We start from the raw sequence: 16,909 nt of genomic DNA, 5'->3' as shown, positions 1-16,909 counted from the left end.
CTTTGCAGGGTTGTTGTCCGGCATTCTTGCAACATGCCCTGCCAACCACTCTGAAAAGTTTGCACGTCCGATTGACATGAAAACATAGGTAGTTTTCGTCCATCAATTTTTTCATGTAAGTTTTACCGGAATGACACGTAACCCAAAGAAAAATTGAATCCGAGAGTTCACATGAAAAGTCAGGTAAATCAGACATGATTCTCCGGTAATATTGACGTGATATTGTCAATAACTTCCACATGAAAACTACGTAAATTTTACCTGAAATGTTATTCCATTTTAAATTTCTTTCGTGTCATTTTTACGTGACTTTTTAGTCAGAATAACTCAGTACAGATCCGGAAAAAGGTCAAACTAAAATCGTCTATTTATTTTAATCCATTATCCACATATCACATGATGCAAGCTTCCGGAACACAAGCTGTCACGGCGGGGGGTCACAACTGAATCTGTTGATAGGGGCTTCGTTATATGGCCGACCTGGACCGGGCCGTAATGATCTACAGTGGCAGACGCTTCCTCTCCTGAAGAAACCGGTTGGTCATCATCTGGCGCTTCGGACGGATGCACTTCTTGTTGATCACTATTATTTGCTGGGTCGAGAATGTGGAACCTGGAACGTTGAATCGTTAGCTGCACTTCGATTGGTAAAAATGGAAAAAAATACCAATGACCGAATAGTAGATTTCTGAAAAAAAAAACAAAAATCAGTCAACTATCATAAAAAGTTTAAGTTAGACTTACGTTCCGATTCTTCAGGTCTCAATAGGCGAAAACAACTCAGCGTTTCTTGGCACCAAGTTCTCGTTTTTGATGAGCTCCGAAATTTGCTTAAGTTGATCTTCAGCCACCGTAAAATTCCAATGCCGCGTTCTGAAATATTTGAAAACAGAAAGATTCTGATGGTGAGTTAATACGATGATAAATTAAGTCAATTCTTCAATTGTAAACAATTACCTTCTAAAAATGCAGCAAACTACACGAAAACTTCGGATCAGTTAGCAGATCGTCGATTAATTTGTTTGTAGACGCCATATTGGTTTATTTCTGCATACATGAAATCCACGTAAGCCTCGTTTCCAGTCTGGTTCGCGGAAATGTCAAACTCACAAACACACTAACACAAATGCACCGAAGCTATCCACGTTTAAATGTGATCAATGTTACTAAACTTTCACGTAAACATGAAGTGGGTGTAGTGAATACGAGGCGAATAGTAATGAGTAAAATCGAATCACCTTTACGTAGTTTACGTTGAGTGTGTATTGATGATAGATACTGAAATGAACTCAAAGGAAGAAAAAGAAGCGAACGGCTCGATAAAAAATCCCCTTCAGTTATATTGTTCGTGCAGTTGAAAATCGGAATTTTTGACACGCGAAAATCGATTTTTCTCCAAAACCGTTTGTCGGACGTACGTCGGGCACAGTGCGCTGGATAGAGAGCCAGGTCCGCTATCCAGCGCACTATGTCCGACGTTAGGTTTCACGTATGGATTTTGAGAAAAATCGATTGTCGGGTGTGGGGAAACTTCGGGTTTCAACCGCGACGACAATATGACATGTGTTACAAAGAACGGTCGACGTAAAATTAGAATTTTGTTTTTGTTAATAATAGAAGTAGATTTTGAATACGACATGGCGCAGTCGGTAGTAAAATGTGATCGAGTGAAGTTTCGGATCTGCTGGGGGAGAGAGTTTCTCCAGCAGAAATAACTAATGTGGAAGTGCCGGATGGGAAAGCGAGTTTTCCCACCGGATCTGCTGGGGGAGAGAGTTTCTCCAGCAGAAATAGCACTTCCGCCGGATGGGAAAGTGAGGTTTCTCACCGGATCTGCTGGGGGAGAGAGTTTCTCCAGCAGAAATATTTAACAAATGTGGAAGTGCCGGATGGGAAAGTGAGGTTTCCCACCGGATCTGCTGGAGGAGAGAGTTTCTCCAGCAGAAATAACTAATGTGGAAGTGCCGGATGGGAAAGCGAGGTTTCCCACCGGATCTGCTGGGGGAGAGAGTTTCTCCAGCAGAAATAGCACTTCCGCCGGATGGGAAAGTGAGGTTTCCCACCGGATCTGCTGGGGAGAGAGTTTCTCCAGCAGAAATAACAAATGTGGAAGTGCCGGATGGGAAAGCGAGGTTTCCCACCGGATCTGCTGGGGGAGAGAGTATCTCCAGCAGAAATAGAACTTCCGCCGGATGGGAAAGTGAGGTTTCCCACCGGATCTGCTGGAGGAGAGAGTTTCTCCAGCAGAAATAACTAATGTGGAAGTGCCGGATGGGAAAGCGAGGTTTCCCACCGGATCTGCTGGGGGAGAGAGTTTCTCCAGCAGAAATAGCACTTCCGCCGGATGGGAAAGTGAGGTTTCCCACCGGATCTGCTGGAGGAGAGAGTTTCTCCAGCAGAAATAACTAATGTGGAAGTGCCGGATGGGAAAGCGAGGTTTCCCACCGGATCTGCTGGGGGAGAGAGTTTCTCCAGCAGAAATAACAAATGTGGAAGTGCCGGATGGGAAAGCGAGGTTTCCCACCGGATCTGCTGGGGGAGAGAGTTTCTCCAGCAGAAATAGCACTTCCGCCGGATGGGAAAGTGAGGTTTCCCACCGGATCTGCTGGGGAGAGAGTTTCTCCAGCAGAAATAACAAATGTGGAAGTGCCGGATGGGAAAGCGAGGTTTCCCACCGGATCTGCTGGGGGAGAGAGTATCTCCAGCAGAAATAGAACTTCCGCCGGATGGGAAAGTGAGGTTTCCCACCGGATCTGCTGGAGGAGAGAGTTTCTCCAGCAGAAATAACTAATGTGGAAGTGCCGGATGGGAAAGTGAGGTTTCCCACCGGATCTGCTGGAGGAGAGAGTTTCTCCAGCAGAAATAACTAATGTGGAAGTGCCGGATGGGAAAGCGAGGTTTCCCACCGGATCTGCTGGGGGAGAGAGTATCTCCAGCAGAAATAGAACTTCCGCCGGATGGGAAAGTGAGGTTTCCCACCGGATCTGCTGGAGGAGAGAGTTTCTCCAGCAGAAATAACTAATGTGGAAGTGCCGGATGGGAAAGTGAGGTTTCCCACCGGATCTGCTGGAGGAGAGAGTTTCTCCAGCAGAAATAACTAATGTGGAAGTGCCGGATGGGAAAGCGAGGTTTCCCACCGGATCTGCTGGGGGAGAGAGTATCTCCAGCAGAAATAGAACTTCCGCCGGATGGGAAAGTGAGGTTTCCCACCGGATCTGCTGGAGGAGAGAGTTTCTCCAGCAGAAATAACTAATGTGGAAGTGCCGGATGGGAAAGCGAGGTTTCCCACCGGATCTGCTGGGGGAGAGAGTTTCTCCAGCAGAAATAACAAATGTGGAAGTGCCGGATGGGAAAGCGAGGTTTCCCACCGGATCTGCTGGGGGAGAGAGTTTCTCCAGCAGAAATAGCACTTCCGCCGGATGGGAAAGTGAGGTTTCCCACCGGATCTGCTGGGGGAGAGAGTTTCTCCAGCAGAAATAGCACTTTCGCCGGATGGGAAAGTGAGGTTTCCCACCGGATCTGCTGGGGGAGAGAGTTTCTCCAGCAGAAATAGCACTTCCGCCGGATGGGAAAGTGAGGTTTCCCACCGGATCTGCTGGAGGAGAGAGTTTCTCCAGCAGAAATAACTAATGTGGAAGTGCCGGATGGGAAAGCGAGGTTTCCCACCGGATCTGCTGGGGGAGAGAGTTTCTCCAGCAGAAATAACAAATGTGGAAGTGCCGGATGGGAAAGCGAGGTTTCCCACCGGATCTGCTGGGGAGAGAGTTTCTCCAGCAGAAATAGCACTTCCGCCGGATGGGAAAGTGAGGTTTCCCACCGGATCTGCTGGAGGAGAGAGTTTCTCCAGCAGAAATAACTAATGTGGAAGTGCCGGATGGGAAAGCGAGGTTTCCCACCGGATCTGCTGGGGGAGAGAGTTTCTCCAGCAGAAATAACAAATGTGGAAGTGCCGGATGGGAAAGCGAGGTTTCCCACCGGATCTGCTGGGGGAGAGAGTTTCTCCAGCAGAAATAGCACTTCCGCCGGATGGGAAAGTGAGGTTTCCCACCGGATCTGGTGGGGGAGAGAGTTTCTCCAGCAGCAATAGCACTTCCGCCGGATGGGAAAGTGAGGTTTCCCAACGGATCTGCAGAGGGAGAGAGTTTCTCAAGCAGAAATAGCACTTCCGCCGGATGGGAACGTGAGGTTTCCCACTGGATCTGCTGGGGGAGAGAGTTTCTCCAGCAGAAATACCAAATATGATAGTGCGAGCACTTCCGCCGGATGGGAAAGTGAGGTTTCCCACCGGATCTGCTGGGGGAGAGAGTTTCCCCACAAACGAAGATAAATTGATGATGATGATGATGATGATGATGATGATGATGATGATGATGATGATGATGATGATGATGATGATGATGATGATGATGATGATGATGATGATGATGATGATGATGATGATGATGATGATGATGATGATGATGATGATGATGATGATGATGATGATGATGATGATGATGATGATGATGATGATGATGATGATGATGATGATGATGATGATGATGATGATGATGATGATGATGATGATGATGATGATGATGATGATGATGATGATGATGATGATGATGATGATGATGATGATGATGATGATGATGATGATGATGATGATGATGATGATGATGATGATGATGATGATGATGATGATGATGATGATGATGATGATGATGATGATGATGATGATGATGATGATGATGATGATGATGATGATGATGATGATGATGATGATGATGATGATGATGATGATGATGATGATGATGATGATGATGATGATGATGATGATGATGATGATGATGATGATGATGATGATGATGATGATGATGATGATGATGATGATGATGATGATGATGATGATGATGATGATGATGATGATGATGATGATGATGATGATGATGATGATGATGATGATGATGATGATGATGATGATGATGATGATGATGATGATGATGATGATGATGATGATGATGATGATGATGATGATGATGATGATGATGATGATGATGATGATGATGATGATGATGATGATGATGATGATGATGATGATGATGATGATGATGATGATGATGATGATGATGATGATGATGATGATGATGATGATGATGATGATGATGATGATGATGATGATGATGATGATGATGATGATGATGATGATGATGATGATGATGATGATGATGATGATGATGATGATGATGATGATGATGATGATGATGATGATGATGATGATGATGATGATGATGATGATGATGATGATGATGATGATGATGATGATGATGATGATGATGATGATGATGATGATGATGATGATGATGATGATGATGATGATGATGATGATGATGATGATGATGATGATGATGATGATGATGATGATGATGATGATGATGATGATGATGATGATGATGATGATGATGATGATGATGATGATGATGATGATGATGATGATGATGATGATGATGATGATGATGATGATGATGATGATGATGATGATGATGATGATGATGATGATGATGATGATGATGATGATGATGATGATGATGATGATGATGATGATGATGATGATGATGATGATGATGATGATGATGATGATGATGATGATGATGATGATGATGATGATGATGATGATGATGATGATGATGATGATGATGATGATGATGATGATGATGATGATGATGATGATGATGATGATGATGATGATGATGATGATGATGATGATGATGATGATGATGATGATGATGATGATGATGATGATGATGATGATGATGATGATGATGATGATGATGATGATGATGATGATGATGATGATGATGATGATGATGATGATGATGATGATGATGATGATGATGATGATGATGATGATGATGATGATGATGATGATGATGATGATGATGATGATGATGATGATGATGATGATGATGATGATGATGATGATGATGATGATGATGATGATGATGATGATGATGATGATGATGATGATGATGATGATGATGATGATGATGATGATGATGATGATGATGATGATGATGATGATGATGATGATGATGATGATGATGATGATGATGATGATGATGATGATGATGATGATGATGATGATGATGATGATGATGATGATGATGATGATGATGATGATGATGATGATGATGATGATGATGATGATGATGATGATGATGATGATGATGATGATGATGATGATGATGATGATGATGATGATGATGATGATGATGATGATGATGATGATGATGATGATGATGATGATGATGATGATGATGATGATGATGATGATGATGATGATGATGATGATGATGATGATGATGATGATGATGATGATGATGATGATGATGATGATGATGATGATGATGATGATGATGATGATGATGATGATGATGATGATGATGATGATGATGATGATGATGATGATGATGATGATGATGATGATGATGATGATGATGATGATGATGATGATGATGATGATGATGATGATGATGATGATGATGATGATGATGATGATGATGATGATGATGATGATGATGATGATGATGATGATGATGATGATGATGATGATGATGATGATGATGATGATGATGATGATGATGATGATGATGATGATGATGATGATGATGATGATGATGATGATGATGATGATGATGATGATGATGATGATGATGATGATGATGATGATGATGATGATGATGATGATGATGATGATGATGATGATGATGATGATGATGATGATGATGATGATGATGATGATGATGATGATGATGATGATGATGATGATGATGATGATGATGATGATGATGATGATGATGATGATGATGATGATGATGATGATGATGATGATGATGATGATGATGATGATGATGATGATGATGATGATGATGATGATGATGATGATGATGATGATGATGATGATGATGATGATGATGATGATGATGATGATGATGATGATGATGATGATGATGATGATGATGATGATGATGATGATGATGATGATGATGATGATGATGATGATGATGATGATGATGATGATGATGATGATGATGATGATGATGATGATGATGATGATGATGATGATGATGATGATGATGATGATGATGATGATGATGATGATGATGATGATGATGATGATGATGATGATGATGATGATGATGATGATGATGATGATGATGATGATGATGATGATGATGATGATGATGATGATGATGATGATGATGATGATGATGATGATGATGATGATGATGATGATGATGATGATGATGATGATGATGATGATGATGATGATGATGATGATGATGATGATGATGATGATGATGATGATGATGATGATGATGATGATGATGATGATGATGATGATGATGATGATGATGATGATGATGATGATGATGATGATGATGATGATGATGATGATGATGATGATGATGATGATGATGATGATGATGATGATGATGATGATGATGATGATGATGATGATGATGATGATGATGATGATGATGATGATGATGATGATGATGATGATGATGATGATGATGATGATGATGATGATGATGATGATGATGATGATGATGATGATGATGATGATGATGATGATGATGATGATGATGATGATGATGATGATGATGATGATGATGATGATGATGATGATGATGATGATGATGATGATGATGATGATGATGATGATGATGATGATGATGATGATGATGATGATGATGATGATGATGATGATGATGATGATGATGATGATGATGATGATGATGATGATGATGATGATGATGATGATGATGATGATGATGATGATGATGATGATGATGATGATGATGATGATGATGATGATGATGATGATGATGATGATGATGATGATGATGATGATGATGATGATGATGATGATGATGATGATGATGATGATGATGATGATGATGATGATGATGATGATGATGATGATGATGATGATGATGATGATGATGATGATGATGATGATGATGATGATGATGATGATGATGATGATGATGATGATGATGATGATGATGATGATGATGATGATGATGATGATGATGATGATGATGATGATGATGATGATGATGATGATGATGATGATGATGATGATGATGATGATGATGATGATGATGATGATGATGATGATGATGATGATGATGATGATGATGATGATGATGATGATGATGATGATGATGATGATGATGATGATGATGATGATGATGATGATGATGATGATGATGATGATGATGATGATGATGATGATGATGATGATGATGATGATGATGATGATGATGATGATGATGATGATGATGATGATGATGATGATGATGATGATGATGATGATGATGATGATGATGATGATGATGATGATGATGATGATGATGATGATGATGATGATGATGATGATGATGATGATGATGATGATGATGATGATGATGATGATGATGATGATGATGATGATGATGATGATGATGATGATGATGATGATGATGATGATGATGATGATGATGATGATGATGATGATGATGATGATGATGATGATGATGATGATGATGATGATGATGATGATGATGATGATGATGATGATGATGATGATGATGATGATGATTTTTTGTCATTCTATCGTCACAAGAGTAGAGAAGACGGCGAATGTAGTGAATACGAGGCGAATAGTAATGAGTAAAATCGAATCACCTTTACGTAGTTTACGTTGAGTGTGTATTGATGACAGATACTGAAATGAACTCAAAGAAAAAGAAGCGAACGGCTCGATAAAAAATCCCCTTCAGTTATATGACGTGTGTTACAAAGAACGGTCGACGTAAAATTAGAATTTTGTTTTTGTCAATAATAGAAGTAGATTTTGAATACGACAGTGGGAAGCAGATAAAAGTTACATGAATCACGTAACTTATGGGATTTTGAGAATCTAGGTCGGTTACATGAAATTTCACGTGGATCGGACGTGAAGAATTTTTAGAGTGACCGTATCCGTCCAGCTTTAGCCACTTTCATAACGTTCTACTGCACGCTGCCGAAGATCGTCCTTAGCACGCGTCGCTCGAAAACTCCGAGTGCTTGCAGGTCCTCCTCGAGCATAGTCCATAGAGGACCACCGGTCTTATTAGCGTCTAGTACATGGTACATGTGGTGCGGGGGTAAATCTTTTTTGACCGCAGTTTCTTCTGGAGCCCATAGTAGGCACGACTTCCACTGATGATGCGCCTCCGTATTTCACGGCTCACGTTATTGTCATCCGTTAGCAAGGAACCGAGGTAGACGAATTCTTCTACCACCTCGACAGTATCCCCGTCTATCGTAACTTTGCTGCCAAGGCTTGTCCTGTCTCGCCCAGTCCCACCTACCAGTATGTGGTTTGTCTTAGTCACATTCATAACCAGTCCAACCTTTGTAGCTTCTAAGAACCTCCTTGGAGATATTTTGAGACAGAATTTGCGACAAAATTTATAGATTCCTTGAAGAAGTTGCAGAAGAAATTTGTTGAATTTCTTAACCCTCCATCAGTCGCATCAAAAAAAGTTACACGAGCGGTCGCGTCGTGTACTCAGTACACGGCAAACGCTTTCAATTATGGTTTATATGCTTTACTAGATACAATGTTGGGGTCTTCAGCAAAAATGTTCAACTGGATAATGCGCGTCTGATAGTGGACATGTGGAACCGGTCAACACGACCTGGTCCTGTCCCGGGTGTCGGAATGGCCTTCGCGGGAACCTGTTTCGTGGACATTTCAGTTATGGCACCAAAACTAGGCATGCGACGGCTCTATCTTCATGATTTTTCATGTACATCATCTTAGCAATCATGAAAATGACCAGTGACCTCCCTGGCTAACCCGTGGCCACCGGAATGTGCCCTGGAGGAACCTGTTACGGGGACATTTTGACCATGACACCAAAACTAGGCTTGCGACGGCTCTATCTTCATGATTTTCCAAATCAATTATTTCAGTAACCATGAAAATGACCATTGACCTCCCTGGCCAACCCGTGGCCACCGGAATGTGCCCTGGAGGAACCTGTTACGAGGACATTGTGACCATGACACCAAAACTAGGCTTGCGACGGCTCTATCTTCATGATTTTCCAAATCAATTATTTTAGTTACCATGAAAATGACCAGTGACCTCCCTGGCCAACCCGTGGCCACCGGAATGTGCCCTGGAGGAACCTGTTACGAGGACATTGTGACCATGACACCAAAACTAGGCTTGCGACGGCTCTATCTTCATGATTTTCCAAATCAATTATTTTAGTAACCATGAAAATGACCAGTGACCTCCCTGGCCAACCCGTGGCCACCGGAATGTGCCCTGGAGGAACCTGTTTCGAGGACATTTTGACCATGACACCAAAACAAGGCATGCAACGGCTCAATCTTCATGATTTTTCATATCCATAATCTTAGTAACCATGAAAATGACCAGTGACCTCCCTGGCTAACCCGTGGCCAAGGTTGCAACCATTCATTTGCAAAAATTTACATTCATTTGCTATTATCTCAGTTCAGAAGCATGCTATCGAAAAACAATGTATGGATGAATTGAACCTTTTAGTTTTATCTGAAAGTTCGCCGAATAGCATTAGGGTCGCACACGCATACCAAAGTTATGAGCGAGCTGTGAAGGCAACTCTCCACGCGGTGAATATAAATTTCATTCACGCTGTGGAAAGTTGCCTTCACAGCTCACTCAAGACTTAGGAATGCGTGTGCGACCCCAATGTTATTCGGCAAACTTTCAGATAAAACTACAAGGTTAAATTCATCCATACATTGTTTTTCGATAGCATGCTTCTGAACTGAGATAATAGCAAATGAATGTAAATTTTTGCAAATGAATGGTTGCAACCTTGCCCGTGGCCACCGGAATGTGCCCTGGAGGAACCTGTTACGAGGACATTGTGACCATGACACCAAAACAAGGCTTGCGACGGTTCTATCTTCATGATTATCCAAATATTTTTTTTTGTTACCATGAAAATGACCAGTGACCTCCCTGGCTAACCCGTGGCCACCGGAATGTGCCTTGGAGGAACCTGTTACGAGGACATTTTGACCATGACACCAAAACAAGGCTTGCGACGGCTCTATCTTCATGATTTTCCATATCCATTATTTTAGTAACCATGAAAATGATCAGTGACCTCAGTGGTCAACCCGTGGCCAACGGAAAGTGCCCTGGAGGAACCTGTTTCGAGGACATTTTGACCATGACACCAAAACTAGGCATGCGACGGCTCTATCTTCATAATTTGTCATATCCATTATTTTAGTAACCATGAAAATGACCAGTGACCTCCCTGGCCAACCCGTAGCCACCGGAATGTGCCCTGGAGAAACCTGTTTCGGGGACATTATAACCATAACACCAAAACAAGGCATGCGACGGCTCTATCTTCATGATTTTCCATATCCATTATTTTAGTAACCATGAAAATGATCAGTGACCTCAGTGGTCAACCCGTGGCCAACGGAAAGTGCCCTGGAGGAACCTGTTTCGAGGACATTTTGACCATGACACCAAAACTAGGCATGCGACGGCTCTATCTTCATAATTTGTCATATCCATTATTTTAGTAACCATGAAAATGACCAGTGACCTCCCTGGCCAACCCGTGGCCACCGGAATGTGCCCTGGAGAAACCTGTTTCGGGGACATTATAACCATAACACCAAAACAAGGCATGCGACGGCTCAATCTTCCTGATTTTCCATATCCATCATCTTAGTAACCATGAAAAGGACCAGTGACCTCCCTGGCCATGCCGTGGCCACTGGACTTTGCCTTGAAGGAACCTGTTTTGAAAACAATTTTGACCAAGGCGCCAAAACTAGGCATGCAACTGCTCTATCTTTTTGATGTTATATATCCATCATCTAGGGTAAATCGCCAATGGATTACCGGCAGGGAGTGCGTTCAATGTTGCTCAACAGGAGTAAAATCATTTTATTTTGTATGGCGAAAAGCATCTAAACTCGAATTTTTCGAAATGAAAAGCTTTTACCGAAAAAATATTTGGTAGGCATCAAACCGATCATCATTGTGCACAATCGCTACCAAATATTTTTTTTCGAATAATGTGTTTCACTTCGAGAAATTCGCCTTTAGATGCTATTCGCCATACAATATTTTTGCGATTTACTTTTAGCGATCTTTCGCGCATAGAAGCTAGCGCCACATTGGTCGATGCGGAGAGTAGGAAAACAGCCGATGTAGTTAATTCATTGTTACACACCTTAAAAACTCGCCAATTCGGCACCAACATTTCAAAAGGGCGTAACTGCATTTGGAAGTAATACCTTCTTTCAAAGCTGTAGGTCGTACTGCCTCACTTACACTCAAACCACCGTGGTTGTCGGAAAGAGGAGAGTTTTTCCCATCTGGTACTTGTTGTGAAAAACATGGAAATCATAACACATGATCCACAGCTTTAAAAGTAGGTGATGATTCCAAAAGCAGTTACGCCCTTTTGAAATGTTGGTGTCGAATTGTTGCACATCTCATAAGCAAAGCATGGAGTCTGCAACAATTAGCAAGTTTTCAAGGTGTGCAATAATTGACGATTCACCCTAAGTAACCGTGAAAAAGACCAGCGCTCATGGTTCCTACTCTATATGAGGGTGGTCATGCATATAATTTTCGCTTATAGAATGGTGAATCCGTTAATTTGATACCTATTTCCCACCCATAAGCGTTTATTGTATTGTATAAAAATATTTTTAATCTTGTTTTGTAATTTTCGAATAGAAAGAAATAAATTTTTTTTGCTTCACCGAAATATGCAAAGGTATTCTTGGTATAATTCCTAAAGGAATTCATGGAATAATCACATGAAGAATTTATGTAGAAATGTCACGTGAAGTACCAGCGGAAATTTCTGGAGGGATTCAAAGCAAATTTCTAGAGGAATCATAGCGAGAATCTATGGAAAAGGCGAAATTCCTGAAGGAATCATTAAAAGAAGTGCTTTAAAAGAAAATGAGGCATCCCTGGAGTAATTTAGCAGGGTTTTCTCGAACCAGCAATCTTTGATTGAATCTCTGAAGAAATTCCTGGTGGTTTTTGCCGAAATCCTAGCATGAGTTTTCGGAAGAATTTCCGGTGAAATCCCTGGAAAAAAAAAAATACTTATGAGGTGTGCAACAATGGACTACCCGCTTGACGAACACCCACAGTTGATCAGCAGGAGTAAATCCATTTTATTTTGTATGGTGAAAAGCATCTAAACTTGAATTACTTGAAATAGAAAGCTTTTACTGAAAAAAAAAATTGGTAGGCTTAATAGTAGTCACCATTATGCATAACCAAAAATGTTTGGTAGTATTTTTTGGAATAATGTATTCCACTTCGATAAATTTGCCTTACGATGCTATTCGCCATACAGTATTTTTGCGATTTACTTTTAGCGATTTTTCGCGCATAGAAGCTAGCGCCACATTGGTCGATACGGAGAGTAGGAAAACAGCCGATGTAGTTAATTCATTGGCGAGTTTTTAAGGTGTGTAACAACTGGCGATTTACCCTAGATGATGGATATATAACATCAAAAAGATAGAGCAGTTGCATGCCTAGTTTTGGCGCCTTGGTCAAAATTGTTCTCAAAACAGGTTGCTTCAAGGCAAAGTCCAGTAGCCACAGGATGGCCAGGGAGCTCACTTATCATTTTCATGGTTACTAAGATGATGGATATGGAAAATCAGGAAGATAGAGCCGTCGCAAGCTTAGTTTTGGCCCCAAAGCCAAAATGTCCACGAAACTGGTTCCTCCAGGGCACATTTCGTTGGCCACGGGTTGACCAGGGAGGTCACTGGTTATTTTCATAGTTACTAAAATAATGGATATGGAAAATCATGAAGATAGAGCCGTCGCATGCCTTGTTTTGGTGTCATGGTCAAAATGTCCTCGAAACAGGTTCCTCTAGGACACATTCCGGTGGCCACGGGTTAGCCGGGGAGGTCGCTGGTCATTTTCATGGTTACTAAGATGATGGATATGAAAAATCATGAAGATAGAGCCGTCGCATGCCTAGTTTCAGTGTCATGGTCATAATGTCCTCGAAACAGGTTCCTCCAGGGCACATTCCGGTGGCCACGGTTTGGTCAGGGAGGTTACTGGTCATTTTCATGGTTACTAAAATAATGGATAATGTCATCGAAACAGGTTCCTCCAGGGCACATTCCGGTGGCCACGGGTTGGCCAGGGAGGTCACTGCACACTGGGCCACGAGCGGGATCTAGCAAGTAAAAACCTCTAGCGTTTTGGGAGTACATTTTTTTGAGTTGGTGTCTTCTGAGACTTGTATTAATTTTACCTGTACTTTTATGTGGTGAAGAAAATTAGTTGGTAATTTTGCCGCATAGGTGGCGCTGCGATACTAACTTTTTTGTCTTACGTCCTAGAGGTTTCTCGTCTTCTGCAAAGTTGTAGAGCGTGCAAAAATAAGTAAAGTTGTCGAAGACACCAAAGTTGTGTGACTTCAAATAACAAAGTTATATTAAAAATAGTAAAATTTACGTGAAAGTCACGTTTTCATTACTATTTTGAATGTTTATCTCAAATTTATCAATTTTAACACTTTACACGTGTTAATCAAAGTAGCCTGTGTCTTATGATACCAACTTAACAATTTTTTTTTGAGACCTTTAAAATTGTTTTTCGGGCATAATAGTAAAAATTACTATGATTTTTACTAGCAGTTTTTTCAAAAAGCTGCAAATTTCGGCTTAATTTGATGCTTGCTTCAGAATATACCTCTCAAGATCTATTAAATCTGAAAGTTTGCTGGAGGAATAATTTGGTGTTTTTGAGATATCTTGTTTTTAAATAATGATATTTTTAAATCTAAATTATTTTGAAAGAGAAGCAATTCTTTATTCCGGAGTTGTCCTGCCATTAGACCCTCACGGATCACTTTTAAGGCATCGTACACAAATTACGTAACGCTATAGGGGGAGGGGGGGAGTCCAGCTTAGCGTTACGATCCATACAAAATATTTTTGGTTTTCATACAAAAAGCGTTACAAGGGCGACAAACTTTCAGATTTAATTAGGCTCAGTGTACCAGTTATGGCTATAGTACCTCAAATTCGCCATAGTTGATTTTCAACCTTTAAAGATACAAATCAACAAGAAAAAAATCGTGAACAACAGATCACGATCACAAAAGATGATTGCAATCATTCAAACTTTACAATTTGCTCAAATTATGGTAGAAATAAATCATTTTCCTTAAATTTTCGGCCTCCTTGCACCCTATTTCGCCATAGTGTACCAGTTATGGCAACTCCCATAAGGAATGCATGTAAATAGTGCGAAGTGGAACCCAAATTAACAAATGTGTCCATAACTGGTACAGGGTTCCTATCATTGGCACACGCCGTAATAAATGGTAAAAGTAGTTTGGGCTCCGTTTTTTATTTTTCCTATAAAGTATGAAAACTAATCAATCATTTGACTTATTGTTTACATTCGTCGGTCTTCTTCTTATTTTTGTAGAAATAGTTTTTCTTAGGTGGTGCGATAACTGGTACAGGCACCCTAGATCTTGAGTTGTATATTTTGAAGCAAGCATCAAATTAAGCCGAAATTTGCAGCTTTTTGAAAAAAAACTGCTAGTAAAAATCATAGTAATTTTTACTATTATGCCCAAAAAACAATTTTAAAGGTCTCAAAAAATTGTAAAGTTGGTATCATCAGACACAGGCTACTTTGATTAACACGTGTGAAGTGTTAAAATGGATAAATTTGCGATAAACATTCAAAATAGTCATGAAAACGTGATTTTCACGTAAATTTTACAATTTTTAATATAACTTTGTTATTTGAAGTCACACAACTTTGGTGTCTTCGACAACTTTACTTATTTTTGCACGCTCTACAACTTTGCAGAAGACGGGAAACCTCTAGGACGTAAGACAAAAAAGTTAGTATCGCAGCGCCACCTATGCGGCAAAATTACCAACTAATTTTCTTCACCACATAAAAGTACAGGTAAAATTAATACAAGTCGCAGAAGACACCAACTCAAAAAAATGTACTCCCAAAACGCTAGAGGTTTTTACTTGCTAGATCCGGCTCGTGGCCCAGTGTGCACTGGTAATTTTCATGGTTACTAAAATAATTGATTTGGAAAATCATGAAGATAGAGCCGTCGCAAGCCTTGTTTTGGTGTCATGGTCAAAATGTCCTCGAAACAGGTTCCTTTAGGGCACATTCCGGTGGCCACGGGTTAGCCAGGGAGGTCACTGGTCATTTTCATGGTTACTAAGATGATGGATATGAAAAATCATGAAGATAGTGCCGTCGCATGCCCAGTTTCAGTGTCATGGTCAAAATGTCCTCGAAACAGGTTCCTCCAGGGCATATTCCGGTGGCCACGGGTTAGCCAGGGAGGTCACTGGTCATTTTCATGGTTACTAAGATGATGGATATGAAAAATCATGAAGATAGTGCCGTCGCATGCCCAGTTTCAGTGTCATGGTCAAAATGTCCTCGAAACAGGTTCCTCCAGGGCACATTCCGGTGGCCACGGGTTGGCCAGGGAGGCCACTGGTCATTTTCATGGTTACTAAAATAATTGATTTGGAAAATCATGAAGATAGAGCTGTCGCAAGCCTAGTTTTGGTGTCATGGTCACAATGTCCTCGTAACAGGTTCCTCCAGGGCACATTCCGGTGGCCACGGGTTGGCCAGGGAGGTCACTGGTCATTTTCATGGTTACTAAAATAATTGATTTGGAAAATCATGAAGATAGAGCCGTCGCAAGCCTAGTTTTGGTGTCATGGTCACAATGTCCTCGTAACAGGTTCCTCCAGGGCACATTCCGGTGGCCACGGGTTGGCCAGGGAGGTCAATGGTCATTTTCAT

The sequence above is a fragment of the Aedes albopictus genome, chromosome 2 (assembly GCF_035046485.1).
Source record: "Aedes albopictus strain Foshan chromosome 2, AalbF5, whole genome shotgun sequence".
NCBI lineage: Eukaryota > Metazoa > Arthropoda > Insecta > Diptera > Culicidae > Aedes > Aedes albopictus.
The sequence above is the reverse complement of the archived record's forward strand: the minus strand, read 5'-3'. Positions refer to the sequence as shown.